This window comes from Anastrepha ludens, chromosome 2 (assembly GCF_028408465.1).
Source record: "Anastrepha ludens isolate Willacy chromosome 2, idAnaLude1.1, whole genome shotgun sequence".
In the NCBI taxonomy this organism is placed as follows: Eukaryota; Metazoa; Arthropoda; class Insecta; order Diptera; family Tephritidae; genus Anastrepha; species Anastrepha ludens.
Window position 1 is genome coordinate 76,314,654 of NC_071498.1, and position 16,182 is coordinate 76,330,835.

Below are 16,182 nucleotides of genomic sequence, written 5' to 3' on the forward strand. Positions count from 1 at the left end.
AAAATTAAACGAAAAAACGATTGCGGATAAATATCCTATACCAGATATTTCTACCATATTGGCAAACCTGGGCAGTTCCAGATTTTTTACTACTTTAGATCTAAAGTCTGGATTCCACCAGATAATCCTTGAGGAGAAGGACCGCGAAAAAACAGCCTTCAGCATTAACAATGGCAAATACGAATTTAATAGATTGCCATTCGGGTTAAAAAATGCGCCCAGTATCTTTCAACGGGCTATTGATGACGTCTTGAGAGACGACATTGGCCAAAGTTGCCAAGTTTATATGGATGATATAATCATCTTTTCAAGGGACGAAAAGTCTCATATTCAACATGTCGATAAGGTACTGGGGAAGTTGGAAAGGGCCGGTATGCGAGTTTCAGCAGAAAAGACTAAATTCTTTAAAGATAAGGTTGAGTTTCTTGGCTTTATTGTCTCTCGAAGGGGGATAAAAACATGTCCAAATAAAATCAAGGACATAATCGACTATAGGAAGCCGGAAACACTTCGAGCATTACGCTCTTTCTTGGGTCTGTCAGGTTATTATAGAAGGTTTATAAGGGATTATGCGTCTATCGTCAAACCATTAACAAAGTATCTTCGGGGGGAGAATGGCCATGTGTCATCCCACAAGTCCAAACACACTAAAATAGTCCTTGATGACGAGGCCATTCAAGCATTTAAAAGGGTAAAAAGCATTTTGGCATCGGAAGATGTTTTGCTGTTTTATCCGGATTATGACAAAACATTCGAACTAACAACAGACGCTTCCTCTAGCGCTTTAGGCGCGGTCCTCTCCCAGAATGGTCGGCCCATTACAATGATTTCAAGAACATTATCAAAAACAGAGGAGAATCATGCAACCAACGAGCGTGAGCTCTTGGCTATAGTGTGGGCCCTTAAAAACCTTCGACATTACTTATACGGTATTAAAGACATCGTAATATTCACAGACCACCAGCCTTTAACTTTCGCTATTTCGAACAAAAATCCTAATACAAAAATGAAGCGATGGCGTGCGTTCATAGAAGAATTTTCGCCTAAATTTGTTTATAAACCCGGCAGAGACAACGTCGTAGCAGACGCTCTGTCCCGTCAGTTTTTGAATAATATGACTGATACAGATGCTACAGCACATAGCGAGTCATCGCTCTCAAACACAATTAAAACTATCCAGTATCCAGTAAACCAATTCAAAAGACAATTCATTTTGACGAAGGGGGATCATTATCACCAAAGTACAAAAATAATTTTTCAGAAAAAAATTCGTTATACTATAAATTACGACACAATAGTAAATTTGTTGCATAATCTTAAGAAACTCGTAAACCCTAGCGTTACAAACGCTCTTTGTTGCGATCTTCCGACACTATCAGAGATCCAGGGACCTCTTGTCGAAGCATTCCCGGGGGTTAAATTTATTCATACAGAAAAATTTGTAATCGATCTAACGAATCCGAACGATCAACAGGAAGCAATAGCAACGGAGCATGCCCGTGCCCATCGATCTCTGTCCGAGAATTTTAAGCAAATTCTATCAGAATACTACTTTCCCGACATGAGGAAAATGCTCAGGTCAGCTGTATCAAATTGCAAGATCTGTCTGGAAAATAAATACCAAAGAAAACCACCAAATCCGGAAATTGGGAAAACTCCAATCCCAGAGCACCCAGGAGAAATTCTCCACTTAGACATTTTAATTACTGGAAAGCAGCTATTCTTAACTGCTGTTGATAGGTTTTCAAAGTTTGCAATTGTTAAACCTGTTATTTCAAGATGTACCATTGATATAAAAGAAGCTTTATTAGAGGTATTAGGTATGTTCCAAAACACTAAAACAATTGTCACAGATAACGAAAGAGCGTTTACTTCAAATTTAATTAGAAACATGCTACGCGATCATTTCTCCATAGAACAGTTTTTCGTACCCACCTTACATAGCGAAAGCAACGGACAGGTCGAAAAGTTTCATTCAACCCTTTTGGAAATAGCCAGATGCGTGAAGGCACAGCAGCAGATAAGCGAGGTTAAAGATCTGATTTTGCTTGCTGCTTACAAGTACAACAGAACAATTCACTCGGTTGTAGATTCGAAACCAATCGAAATTTTGCAGAACTGCCCAGCGGAGAAATTTGGGGAAATTAGAGATAAATTAATAAGAGCCCAGAATTTAGTATTGAATAGATTGAATGAGAAAAGAATAACCAAAACATATCAGCCTGGTGAAAGGGTGTTTCTTCGACGAAATAAGCGATTGGGAAATAAATTTGAGAAGGTGTTCGTGGAAAAAATAGTAGAAAGAGATTTAGGTACAACAGTACAGATAGAAGGCAGGAAAATTCATAAAAGTAATTTACGATAAAATCAATTTCAGATTGCCGCTTGCCCTAGTCTTCGTCACTAGAGCCAATTTAATTGACTACACCTCCTCACAAGTTATCACCATCCCTCGGGGAAATGTGGCTATTTATAATGAATTCATTTACCTCGTGCACGCCATCAACCTAACAGATTATCGCCAGATAGCTTACGAAAGCCGATGGTTCACATCAAAATCAAAAAATCAGGTAGTGAACGAAAATATTTTGAAACAGCAAGGTGAGGAAATACTACACATAATTCGCACTTTGGAAATACCTAAGAGAATTGCAAGGTCAATAGATTTTCTGGGGTCCGCCCTGAAATTTATAGCCGGTACCCCGGACCACGAAGATTTTGAACTGCTCTTGACAAAGGAAAGCATACTAATAGAAAACAACAATAGGCAGATTAGAATTAACTCCGATTTACAAAATAGAATTAACGAAATTACCAACCTAATCAATACACTTCGCGGAAATCAAACGGATTGGATATTAAAAGACGAGGAAACATTGCTCTGTGAAAATTTGGTAAGAAGAAATAACCATATAATCAGCCAACTAAACAGACTAGCACTCTCCATTGTGTTGGCAAAAAGTAATATCATAAATCCACTTATTTTGGATGACGAAGAGATGGATCAAGCGTTCAATTCCGAACAATTACCCTTTAGTTTAAGTAATTTACTTTTAGTATCTAAGGTAAAAATTTTGCAAAGTTCTGATGTTATTTACTATATTCTTAAGGTTCCTAAGGTTACAAATTTCTGTCAATTCCTAAAAATCTATCCTGTAGTCCATAATAATAGTATCGTAAAGCTAGAGACCACGCTTGCGGCAAAATGTAGCGACACGTTTCAACCACTCGAGAACTGCAATGACACTCTGGTAGCTAAAGTGTGCAAACCGGCTCACTCAGATTGCTTGGGTCAGATGCTAAATAATAACACAGCTAATTGTTCATCAGAATCGGCATATCACATACCATCAGTTCAAAAAATAGAAGAGGGCATCATTATTCTTAACAACGTGCAACCAACGACAATATTTGATCAACGAAAATTGGAAATAAGGGGAACGTATCTGCTTCTTTTTCGTGACTCTATCACCATAAATGATACAACTTACGTGGTAAAAAGAGAACCGACTTATATCCAACCACATCCTCCAAAAACCGTATCCATTAATTACTTGGAACACCATACGAGTTTGTCCCTACCATATTTGCACCAAATTTATATCGACAACATCTCTCGCATTCACGAATTGAAGGAGGGTATATCTGTTCATCGTAATTTGTTCTGGACGATTTTTTCTTTTCCTCCATTATTATTGATCGCAATAGCAATTTTTTTCATCCACCGCAGAAACAAATTAGCAAGTAATAAAGTAAAAACTCAGAGGGCAGTAGAGGAAATTTTGGCACGAGTCGAGGGCGGCTCGTCTTAAGAGGGGGAGAAGTTAGCGCATTGCACACTTGCAAAGCTAAAACAGAGATTTGATGATTCCCTTGAATCACTCCCACGCTACTGGCTGTTCGTAATTAGATCGCACAGCTTACTCCTACGCCTGCCCGTCTTTTGGATTTTGCAAATAAACAAATCTTACAGCGGTCAAGCTGATCATCAATTTACGTACGTGACTTTTGGCAGCTTGAGGAATGCAGCTGAGAATGCATTCGTACCAACATACAAACAAAGCTGCCGGCGCAACTACACCAACACAAACTCAATAGCTACACCGCAAGTAGGGATTTAGGGTAGATTGTAAGAATATAGTTTTTAGTTGAGATTGGAGTTTAATAAAGAACGGTCGAAAGTTGAGATTGGAGTTTAATAAAGAACGGTCGAAAGTTGAGATTGGAGTTTAATAAAGAACGGCAAAAAATAGAAAAGTTATATATGACTACGACCTCTATTTCTATAGTCTGAGCGGGCACGTCAGTCTTTTTGTAAATGACCAGGCTTTCCACAGTTAACACAATTTACACCTCTCAGGTATGATGATGTCGGCCTGGCTTCAGCTCGGAAAGCATTTGAGCTGTCATTTGTTGCTTCACTAGATTTTTCTTCAGCACTTTTAAGCTTAATTTTACTTATCAAATAGTCAACCGTTGTATCCTTCTCTGGCAGTTCATCAATGAGATCACCTATGGACTATAACTTGGCGGCATGGATTTCAGCATGTAATTAAGTCTTTCCTGTTCAGTGATCGCTGCACCAGCTTGTTCTAATTCATTCACAGCTTTTTCAAAGTCATCACAAAATAAAGTCACATCCGAATAGTTTTTCAATTTTATATTTTATAGGTTATGTCTACATACAATTTACAGCTACATTGAATCAAATTTTTGTATAATAGCGTATGCACTATAAATATAGTTAGTAGTTTGTATGCCTTTTTCAACCCATTCGGCGTCACCCGTCGATGTTTTAGCGCGCAAAACGCGCTCAGTTCAGTTTTTTTCACAAAGCACGCTGTGGTACCATCTTAATATACATGAATGAAATTCTTCTTTACTTCTTTTATTAGTTTTATTAAGCTTTTACAATTATTTTAATTAACACAAAACATCTTAATATTACATCTTGTCGGCCATTTTGTTAAAATAAAAAAAGAATAGGAAAATAATGGGTTGACAGATGCAGTGTTGCTAATATAAATGTACACCATAATACCAACAATATTAAAATAAGCATACAATATAACTGGTTGAATTGTGTCAAAGCTACGTTCTGGTCGACCTAGAAAGCTGACCGTATGTGAAAAATTAACCATATTGGAATCAGTGAAAAATAATCCTCGAATTACTTTTTCACAAATATGTACAAACATTTGGCGGCGCAAGGAGTTGGCAAACTTGTTTTTATAGTGTCAACAATGAATCAGTTTTCTTTTTAAATTTTACTGTACGAACACTTTTTCTGCTTCGTGGAAGTGAAGTTTTTGGTTTTTGTTTTGTGAAATTTAATTTTTAAAGATGTACTTAGGAAAAAATGTATAGAAATTGTAGAAAAATTACTGACTAAACATTTCTCATAAAAGTGTAAAAAGTTTTAGTTTTTTTTACAATGAACTTCCTAATACATATGTTGCTTACATTTCTTTGCGTACGGATACTTTTTCTGGCAATTGTATTTTCATTCAAGCCTTAAGTCTCTGCAAATGATATTGGGCCTCTTCCTTTCGCCAAGCGTTAGCAAGTGACGAATAGATGAAGCAACTGGTATAATTTGCTTGTAAAGTAGTGAGTAATAGTTTGTAAAGTTATGAGTTATAACCATACTCTCTAGCGGTGATAACTTTGTTGGTACTTTCCCATTTTTTCGCCAACAGAGCCATGCAGAGTGATAGCGAGCAGAGAAGTGGCGAATAGAAGAGGCCTATTATTGCCTATATAGTAAGGCATACAAGGCCTATAGTTCAAACTATGCTTGCCATAGGTTAGTCAAAAAACTACGCCGATAAGCACAATAAAGAGTTTTATTCGGAGCTGCCACTACCATATATGTATATATTTATATATATAATTTACGTTTACATGCTTATATATATATATTTATATATATAATTTACGTTTACATGCTTATATATATATATTTATATATATAATTTACGTTTACATGCTTATATATATATATTTATATATATAATTTACGTTAACATGCTTTTTGGGTGTTTGGCCGAGCTCCTCCTTCTACTTGTGGTGTGCGTCTTTATGTTGTTCGGCAAATGGAGGGACCTACAGTTTAAGCCGACTCCGAAAGGCAGATATTTTTTATGAGGATCTTTTTCATGGCAGAAATACACTCGGAGATTTGCCTTTGCCTGTCGAGGGGCGACCGCTATTCGAAAAATGTTTTTCTTTATTTTAGTGTTTCACAGAGATTCGAAACTACGTACTCCGTATAGTATTCTCCCACCAATCCATTCGGCTACTGCCATATACGATAAAATTTTATAACCAGACTTGTATCCGTCTGTCGTGAATGTCAGCCGTTTCGTTTTTTTTTTTTTGCACGAGACGAAAAATAACAGCAGAACCCAAGAATGATATAAACAAGATTGCGCCCATCAGAGCGTACGTGTCGTCACGTTTGCTGAGTTGTGCAGTATTGCCAACCATTTGCTCTTCGCAATAAATTTAGTGCTTTTTTATACCGAAAATGCGAAAATTTTGAAGTTTCGTGTTTGTTTCTTTTTGCGTTTAATTTAAAGCTACCGAATGCTTCAATGCTATCACTAGTAAAATGCTTCATACATATAAAGCTCGTTTTTCGATTGAAGGTATTTCCTCGCCGACAGAAATGCATCCACTGTTTGCAGAGCGCCTCATCCTTTGGAAATATAATATAAAAAAGCTTATATCACACGCTTTATTGAGGTTCTTACTAGCACAATTTTTCACTGCACATTTCATGTTTTCTTATTTTTCACTTATACGAGTACACTTTCACGAAATATCTTATTTTTGCGTAAATATTCACTAAAACGTTTGTTACCGTTTGTTCTTATTAACGCACATTTCAAATAAGAAACGAATATTCATAAACATCAACAATAACCGCAATCATGGGCAATGTGACCAGATCTCTGAGAAGATTTTAGTGCTAATGAAAATTTTTTTACTCTTATAAAATTTGATAATTTGAAAGTGCAAATTTAATTTTTGGCTCCATTTAAGGTTATGCAAAAATATTATTTGCCCCGCTCCCAACTCTTCTTAAGATTGAAAACCTTTTTACACATTTTAAAAAGCCTTTGAATTTATTGAAAGCGAATTAAAACCTTAGAGGTGTAATTGTTTCTTCCGGTCATAAATCTTTAGTGAGACATAGGACATTAAGAGTTGTATTCATTGTAAAAATAAGCCACAAACTACCAGAAAATACTAAAGAAACCATACTGACATTTTTACAAAAAGAGTACCTTATCTAGTTGCATAACTTCAAATATAGCAAAAAAGCCGTTCCCTTAACAAAAGAGTCTCGTTTAAGAAAAACCTCATAAATTAAATTGTACATAAGCATGACATATTTATTTGAAAAAACGCACATTTTAAAGACAATTTGTCACGCATACAAAGTTCTTTAAGTGATTCAATAAAAATTTGTTGGGTTATTTTCTTTGAATGGGCATTTTAATGCGTTTTTATATCCAAAGCTAGGCAACACTGCAGTAGCGAGAGAGAGATTTGACTGCCGAAAGCAGAAGAACACCAACAACACCTGCACACGCGGGCAATGCCACCAGATGTTAAAAAAAAGTAAAGCTAAATAAAACTGAGTGAATTATTTAAATAATTATTAAAAAATGCATATTTTACAAAATTATAAACATGACATTTTAATTAGAACAAGTACAAAAATGTCATGAAGAAAGAACTAAAACTCCGAGACACAAAATAATAAAAATAACAAAAAAAAAATCATAAATCAAGTTACGAAAATGGTAATCTGGCCATACTGGAGCTAAAATCACGTAACTAGTTGTCAAATTCGCTGAGCGCAAAGTAACGGGACCACGATGGGCGCCATCTCATTATTCTTTGCATCATGTTAATACAGTGCACTCGCGGTAACTCGAATAGCCGCTAAGTCGAACGACGTGCTAACTCGAACACATTTTTTTCCCTATTGACTAGTTTGTAACTCGAACAATATTAAAGCTCTATAACTCGAACAAAAAAACAAATTTATTTGTACACACATTCTTTTCAAACATGTACATTTTGTACATACATACATATGTAATAGTATATGTATATAAATTATATGTATACTAGTGTATTGTCCATATGAATATTTCGACGTTAATATCCCGTTAGTTTTCTGGGAACAACATCTTGCATTGACCAAATTGCTTTAAATTTGTCATTTGTAGTGTATCAGTGCATGTGAGTAATGGATCGTAAAAGGTTGAAGTGTTTAACATTAAAAGAGAGGGCTGAAGTCCTTAACAAAATTAAACGTGGATGTAGTGTTACTTCTCTAGCGAAGGAATATGGGGTAGCCAAGTCCACCATAAGTCTTATAAAAAAGAAAGACAAGGCAATTTTAAAAGCAGTAAACAACACGTTTTTGGGGCTTGGGAAGAGGAGAACTTTAAAAGCTTCTGAGTTTCCTAAAATGAAAGCCGCTTTATACAAATGGTTTCTGTCCCAAAGAAAAAAGAATTACCCAATAAGTGGACTCATCTTGAAAGAACATAACATGAAAAACATAATTTACAGGTCGAATTTTCGCTTTATGATGTTAGCAAATGGAATGATGGTGCCGAATTTACCGACACAGAAGTAATAATTGAAACTAGTGATTCTGAGTCTGAGTTTAACAACACAACTGAGACATGTGAGCGGATATCATCTGAGGAGGCAGTTAGCTCTATCAATAAGGTAATTCAGTGGGCCACAACTGAACAAGTAATCCCCGCAAAGGTTAACACTCTTCAATTGCTGCGTGAAAAAGTCATATTCAACATTGCTGCAGGCAAGAAAAGACAAACACACATTACAACTTTCTTTTCGGCCTAACTTTTCTGTAAAAACTGACTTTTTTGTGTTACTGACACAAAGACTGCCAAATATTTGATGAAAAATATTGAAACGAATTAATTATTTTAAACATATTCATGTTCATATCCATATGTATAAATAATCCATATCCATAAATAAATTTAATTGAAAAAAATCGATATCGATGACTGTTTTTTTAACATAGCACACTCAATTGATAAGTCGAACAAATTCGATAAATCGAACAGCGCCTGTTTTAATTAGTTCGAGTTATCGCGAGTGCACTGTATATATTATATTTCCGAAATGCTTCTGCCATTAGGACAAAATCTAATGCTGTAAGAGTGCTGAGTTATCAACTGGAGTACAATATCTTTGTCAGTATCGAAACTTTGTTCACCTCTACATTTTTTGACTCGAATCAGATTCTGGCTTTTCACAAGGATGCAATTAAAACTGACCGTTCGAAGGTTCTGGTGTATTAATTGCTGTCGAACGCAAGTATAATGTAATATTTAATAGCGCTCGATAATGGTGATACTTTACTTAACCAGTTTGGCATCAGCGTACTGGGGTCTGCGCATTACGGATATTTATTTATAATTGCTTCGTATATACCAAAGTTTAGAAAGTATTCATTATATCGCACCCTAAATACAAAAGGGTCACAACTCAAAATGTACTTCTGCTCAAATATGAACGAGACGTTATCAATAAAACGGTCCGCGGATGACATATGGCAAAAATAATTTTTTTGTTTTTTGGTAGGACTGTTATAAGCTTACATGGCGAATTTCAGCGTGATATGTCACATAGTTTGTTTTCTGTGCTACTGTAAACAAGTCAAGCTCGAGTGTGGAAAATTTTGAGTTGTGCCCCTTTTGTATTTAGGGTGCGATATATTGGTATACCTATAATAGTTTAGAAAATGTTTATAAAGCCCATGTTAAACATGATAATATTGCATCTATTGTGCTCAACAAGTTGGACAATCACCATATATGTATTCTAAAAGATTTTAATCTTAGCGATATTAACTGACTTCGTGCTTATTGTACCACCTTATAGACAACATTTTAAGGTGAAATTTATTACATTAACGATAATATTAACTTTAACCTATCTGAGTGCTATGCGCCAATCACGGAAATGTCAATCAGATAAGCACCATACCACTCTTGTTCTTAAACTCGAGTTTTACGAATTTGGAGCTGTTCTTTCTGACAAAACAGTCACTTTCAATTTTGCTCGCTGTTATCTTTACGGTCTAAATCAAATTATTTCTGAGATAAAATGGTCTGCCGTGCTTTCTAACTCAGATATTGCTAACTATTTTGAGATTTTTATGTTTGATTTATGCTTAAAGAATGTTCCAGTTGTAAAAAAAGCAACCATATAAATTGCCATGGCACGCAAGGGGTTTAAAAGAGTTAAAAAACACTGAACAAGTTTTACAAGAAATTTGTTCAGACCAGTCTGTATTATATGAAGGAATTCAACTGTTTGGGCAGGTTCCGTTACAGAAAGTACATCGCTAATTTTGAATCAAGTAGTCCAAGTAAGTCCAACTCTAAGATGGTTTGAAATTTCATAAAGTCCAAAAAATCGTGTTCAAATCGATGTCATTTTAAAAAACAAATCTGCAAGCACTACCTGTGGTGCTGCTAATCTCTTCGCAGACTTTTTCAGATCCAATTTTGTGTGTGATGATGATGTTTCTCCTTTTGACTTTTCATCTGATATTGATGCTATGCTTGATTTTGGCTCAATGTTAGTTTTAGTTGACGATATCTCTTTTGCTGTATTTAAACTAAAACATTCCTCTAAGGTATACGTAGATGGTATATTGACCCTCTTGTTCAAAGGCTGCCATGCCCGAGTTGTACCTCTAGAAATACTATTCAATATGTCACTTCGCAGTGGTGAGTTTATCGATGCCTGGAAAGATGCTACGGTAACTCCTATTTACAAATGTGGAAACGTATGCAATTACAGGCCTATATCGATACTCTAATATTTCTAAGCTGTTCGAATGCATAGTTAAGGATAAGAATTATTTCTTTGTTTAAAGTTTAATCTGCTCTAACCCACCAGATTTTCTCACGAGGCATTCTATATTTTCGAACCTGACAGTTTTAAGTGAATACTGTATCTAAGCGTTTTTTCGGGATGTCAAGTCGACTGCATCTACACTAATTTCTCCAAAGCATTCGATAAAGTCTTTCATAAGATACTGATTCATAAACTAGTTTGCCTAGGCTTTCACTACATTTTTTTGCAATGACTTAAGTCGTATCTAAGCAATAGCTAGTGTGTTGTCTCTATTGACGGCGTGTCTTCTGAACCCTTCCGTGCAACGGCCGGCGTCTCTCAGAGTAGTACTCTAGGTCCGCTACTTTTCATATTGTTCGTTAATGACTTTAGCTCTTGTTTTTCATATGTTAAGTTTCTGTTGTACGTTGAGGACTTTTAAAATATACTCGTTAGTAAATCGGCAGATGATATGTTGATTTTTCAAACTGAGATTGAGAATCTTTATTCGTGCTGCACTAGATTTCATCTGTGCTTAAGTATTAAAAAGTGTTTTCATGCCACTTACTCAAAATCGCGGTTTATTTTTGAAAGCCCTTATAGTATAGTTAGCCATATCCTTATAGTATAGTTAACCATATCCTAGTCAATTCTCAATCAACAGGTTTGAGAATATTCAAAAGGTTTTTCTGAAGTATGATTTGCGATCTTTACGATTTACTGAACCTCTTCCATAATATAATGCTCGTTTAGTTCTTTTAAATCTCGAACCTCAAGAAAGAAAAAGATCTGTTCTCTCCTTAACTTTTGTACCCGGCAATATAAAACGAGATTTCAACTGTGCTGTCCTTCTGGAAAAGTAAATTTTAATGTTCCAAGAAGAGAACTTTTGTGTGTTTTCATAGTTCCCAACAAGCAGAACATCTCTTTAAATACACTGGACTCAAAGTTTCTTCCTTCATCTAAATGTAACTCAGTAGGTACTCCAAACCCAGTTCTACACGAAAACCTCAGAAGTGGGAGAACGTACACTACCGGCAACTTATTGAATTAGTTCATAACAACGAGTACATTTTTGTTGCCGGCGTTGGAAATAGATTATCGGAGGAAGGTTAAAGGAGTTCATCTGGAGAGGAACTAAAATAAAACATGAATGAGAGATGAAAAGAAAGAAGTTACCAGAAAACTTGAGTTGCCACTATACATATAAAAAGTACGATGGTTGTTAAGTAATGGATTTAAGCAGAGGTGCATGCGCTCAAAGTAATCAGTCCTTCCTTGTGGGGAACTTGTAACCCCTACATGGCGCCTTCCCAGGTGGCGGATAGGGGATCCCTCTCTAGTATAGCTAGGTGGGTAGAGGGAAATGAAATACCAATACCAGACCAGACAAGGTAGTTAAAAAATTAAATCGTATTACTACCTGTAGCGCACAGATTGAAAGTATACCTTCTACGATTCCTGGTCAGTCGTTAGGCTAGCTGGTGGTGATACCAGTAAATCGGTCAGCCCTTTGGGGTAGTGCGGCTATAAGTACGGTCATGTGTCTGCTGGTTTTGGGTTGCCGACAGCCGGACGCGGGAGAAGGAACTCCCTGGGGTGGATTTTGCCTCCGCCTCTCATTTTGAAAGCCCGGTCTTGAGAGCGTAGGACGGAGTCAAAATCATGACTCCTTCAAAAAAAACTCCTAAACTCACGATGTAACAGCTATTTTGGTGAGCTTGCTTGACGGGGTAGAGTCAAGCTTAATAGCGAACTCCGTACAAGGTCTGGTGAACATACGGTTTCAATTAGCTTTCCCATGGGGGCACTGTTGACCAAACAGCTTTTTTAAATTCAAAAACAGATCATATGGATAATTTTGAAAATAAAAAACCGGACTGCACACCATCAAAGTGGCGAACAACAATCACTGGCTGATGAGGCAGTTAGTCTCATCTCCAGTGAGATAATGGATCTCGACTTTCGGGTAGGGGCACTCGGTCTCTCTATCGACAAGCCGGAGGAGATAGACACTCTGCTTAGCCAAAATGGGCTGGAATGTTTATCTCCTCCGAACAGGAGAGAACTCTCCTGGAAACTGGTCCAGAAATCAATGAGCATAAAATTAAAAGACTCATGGAAACAGGGTGAAGCTGTCCGAAGCTGGACGCAAGAGACTAGAGACCTTAGTCGCCGAGGGCACACCGCTGGAAACAGCCTGGTCCATGGCCATGAGGTCGTCGAATGCGTCTGGCATCGAACAGAACACCTCTAAACGATCCCGTTCTAGTGGCTTCACACTCACATCGAGTTTCAAGCCGACGAAGTGCACCAGCAGGCAAGAAAACTGTTGAGGACTCGTCCACAGTGCCCACAACCTCTCCGTCGGCTTGCAAATTGACAGAAGGAGTGGAGACCTCAGCCAAGGGCAATCCTGATCCTGGCATCGGTAGAGTCTGGAGAGCAGGCTACACAGCGTGTTTCCACGGAAGTTCCTTGCTCAGTGCCTACTCTGGCGCAGGCAGTCGCAGGCAAAAAGATTGGGATTATACCGCACGATTTCTCGGAGGACATTTGGTCGACCGAGAAAATAACAAAGTTACAGTGATGCATCCTCGATAGGATGTATGAAAGTCGAAGTGGTCCGGTAAAGCCTCACTTTGCACTCTACAGTTTCAAGCCTGGATGGTTAATTCTTAACTGTCTAGCATCTGGCACATCACAAGGTGAGTCACTTCTTGATTTTTTACTACTAATAATAAAGTGGTAGTAAATAGAGGCAATGAGCCAACTTTTATAAATGTGAGAAGAAGGGGGGTTCTGGATCTCACTCTCACTAGCGTATTTATATCGAATAGCATTTCGAATTGGAGGGTGTTATGTGAAGTTTTCTTGTCCGACCATCGAGCTTTCCTCTGCAGACCTTTGAACTCCATATTCCTGGCACACTTCTTCATAACCATGTTCGCAACTGTTTACCCAAGAATGCCGTTGTTACCTTCTGCAGATTGTTAACTCCAAGATTAAGGGGTTATATATAGTTAGAAGGCTAAAAAAAGCGAATTTTCCAGAATTTTTTCTAAATTTGTTGATCTAAAAATTTGTACACATATTATATTATCTCTTAACTGTATTTTAAGACTTAGTATTAGTAAAAATATTTTTTTGGAAAGGAGCTTTAGCTGATCTCCGGGAGCTCCACTCAATAAAGACGTTTTGCGGTGACCACTATATCTCTGAACTATATCTCTCGAAAGAGATTTCGTTAAAGTAATATTAAATCAAGTAATTAATCGAAGGAATAAGTAAAATAAATTTTTTTGACAAAATGGCGGTTTCTAAAAAAACGATTTTTCACAAAAATTTTGGAGAAATTCCTGAGAAAATAATCATTGATTAATTACCAAAAAATACACTTCAGAAGCTTGTGTTAAACTTTGAGACTAGTCGGTTTAGCCGTTTTCGAGTAATGTTGGTCACCGACTTTGAAAACACCATTTTGAGAAAAACGCGTTTAAAGTTTGATAGGATAAAAACGCCTTTCCAAATTTGCGTGTAACTTCGAAAATATTCACCGGAACGATATTAAATTGTCTGTGTGTATTCTTAAATATATGTACATTAAGAAAAAAAAGTCGAGTTTTGAAAGGCCTATCTGCATATAACCCCTTAAGTTCTTGAGAGTTAGTGATTCTTCCGCTCAGAGTCCCTATGTTTTGCTCCGAATGTACCGATGGTCCGCCAAGAAGACTTCACATAACACCCTCCAATTCGAAATGCTATCCGATATAAATACGCTAGTGAGAATGAGATCCAGGACCTCGCTTCTTACCACATTTTTAAACGTTGGCTCATTGTCTCTATTAACTACCACTTTATTATTAGTAGTAATAAAATCAATCAATCGCGGCCGCCGTAGCCGAATGGGTTGGTGCGTGATTACCATTCGGAATTCACCGAGAGGTCGTTGGTTCGAATCTCGGTGAAAGCAAAATTAATAAAAACATTTTTCTAATAGCGGTCGCCCCTCGGCAGGCAATGGCAAACCTCCGAGTGTATTTCTGCCATGAAAAAGCTCCTCATAAAAATATCTGCCGTTCGGAGTCGGCTTGAAACTGTAGGTCCCTCCATTTGTGGAACAACATCAAGACGCACACCACAAATAGGAGGAGGAGCTCGGCCAAACACCTAACAGAAGTGTACGCGCCAATTATTTATTTTATTAATAAAATCAAGAAGTGACTCATCTCTTGCATTGATGTCCGAGTTACCCCAGACCGTGTGATGTGCTTTAGCATCGCAGCATATGACCCATTGCAAATTTCGTTTGTGGCAATATGCCATTAGTTCTATATAAACCATAGAGTTCGCAGGAAGCAACATCTTCCGTATCACCTGGAAGGTATAGCGAGGCCAGGACAATCCGTCTTCTTCCTCCGGCACTTCTGCCTGTACTCCCACCAGATCACGTTGCATAAGCTCTGAAATTGGAAGAAGGTTAATGTATTTACCGGTTAATATTGCCGCCCTGGGACAGTCAACATTGAAATCGTTAATCAACTTCCATGTTTTTGTCTGCAAACCTTTGACAGTTCCGTAGGATGCCCAGGGTTGCTGGATGACCAGACACGTTTTTTCCACCAAGGCATCAAGTCTGGTAGAGGTTCCTTCTGTCCGAAGGAGGTTTTTTTAAAGACAGCGAAACTGCCTCCAAGGGTTACGTTTTGGTGTGAAGCCTGGGACATTATTTGTGCACCTGACCACCCTTTGTGCATCGTACTGTTTCCGCAGCCTCCGGGTCTTTCCTTTCCTCAGCCGACCAGAGAGAGCGGAGGGTTTTTTGGCACTGGTGTTGCCACTCCCTACCTTTGGCTTAGTGTTAGAAAATTTGAGCCTCGTTTTTGACTTTTGGATGTTTAGCCGCGCTCGAGTCGCTGCGGAAGTTGATGGTTGATCAACCAGCCCCCTTGCCGATCTGAACTCTCCGTGCCTGACAGTCCCTTACAAGATGGAAAGGAAACTAAAATTCTCCACGAATTTCAGAGTGGTCATTAGTGACCGCTCAGAGTAGAGAAACAATGAAATATCCTTGAAACAGGGCACACAGGTGTGGTTTACTGATGGGCCCAAAATGGAAGACGGTAGTGCAATGGCTGGAATCGTCGGACCACATTTGAAAAAAGCAATTGCAATGGGAAAAACCACTTCCATTTTCCAGGTGGAGGTCCACGCCTTAGAGCTGTATGACAGAGAATGTCTCCGAAGAGGCACGCGCGGTGTCAATATTAACAT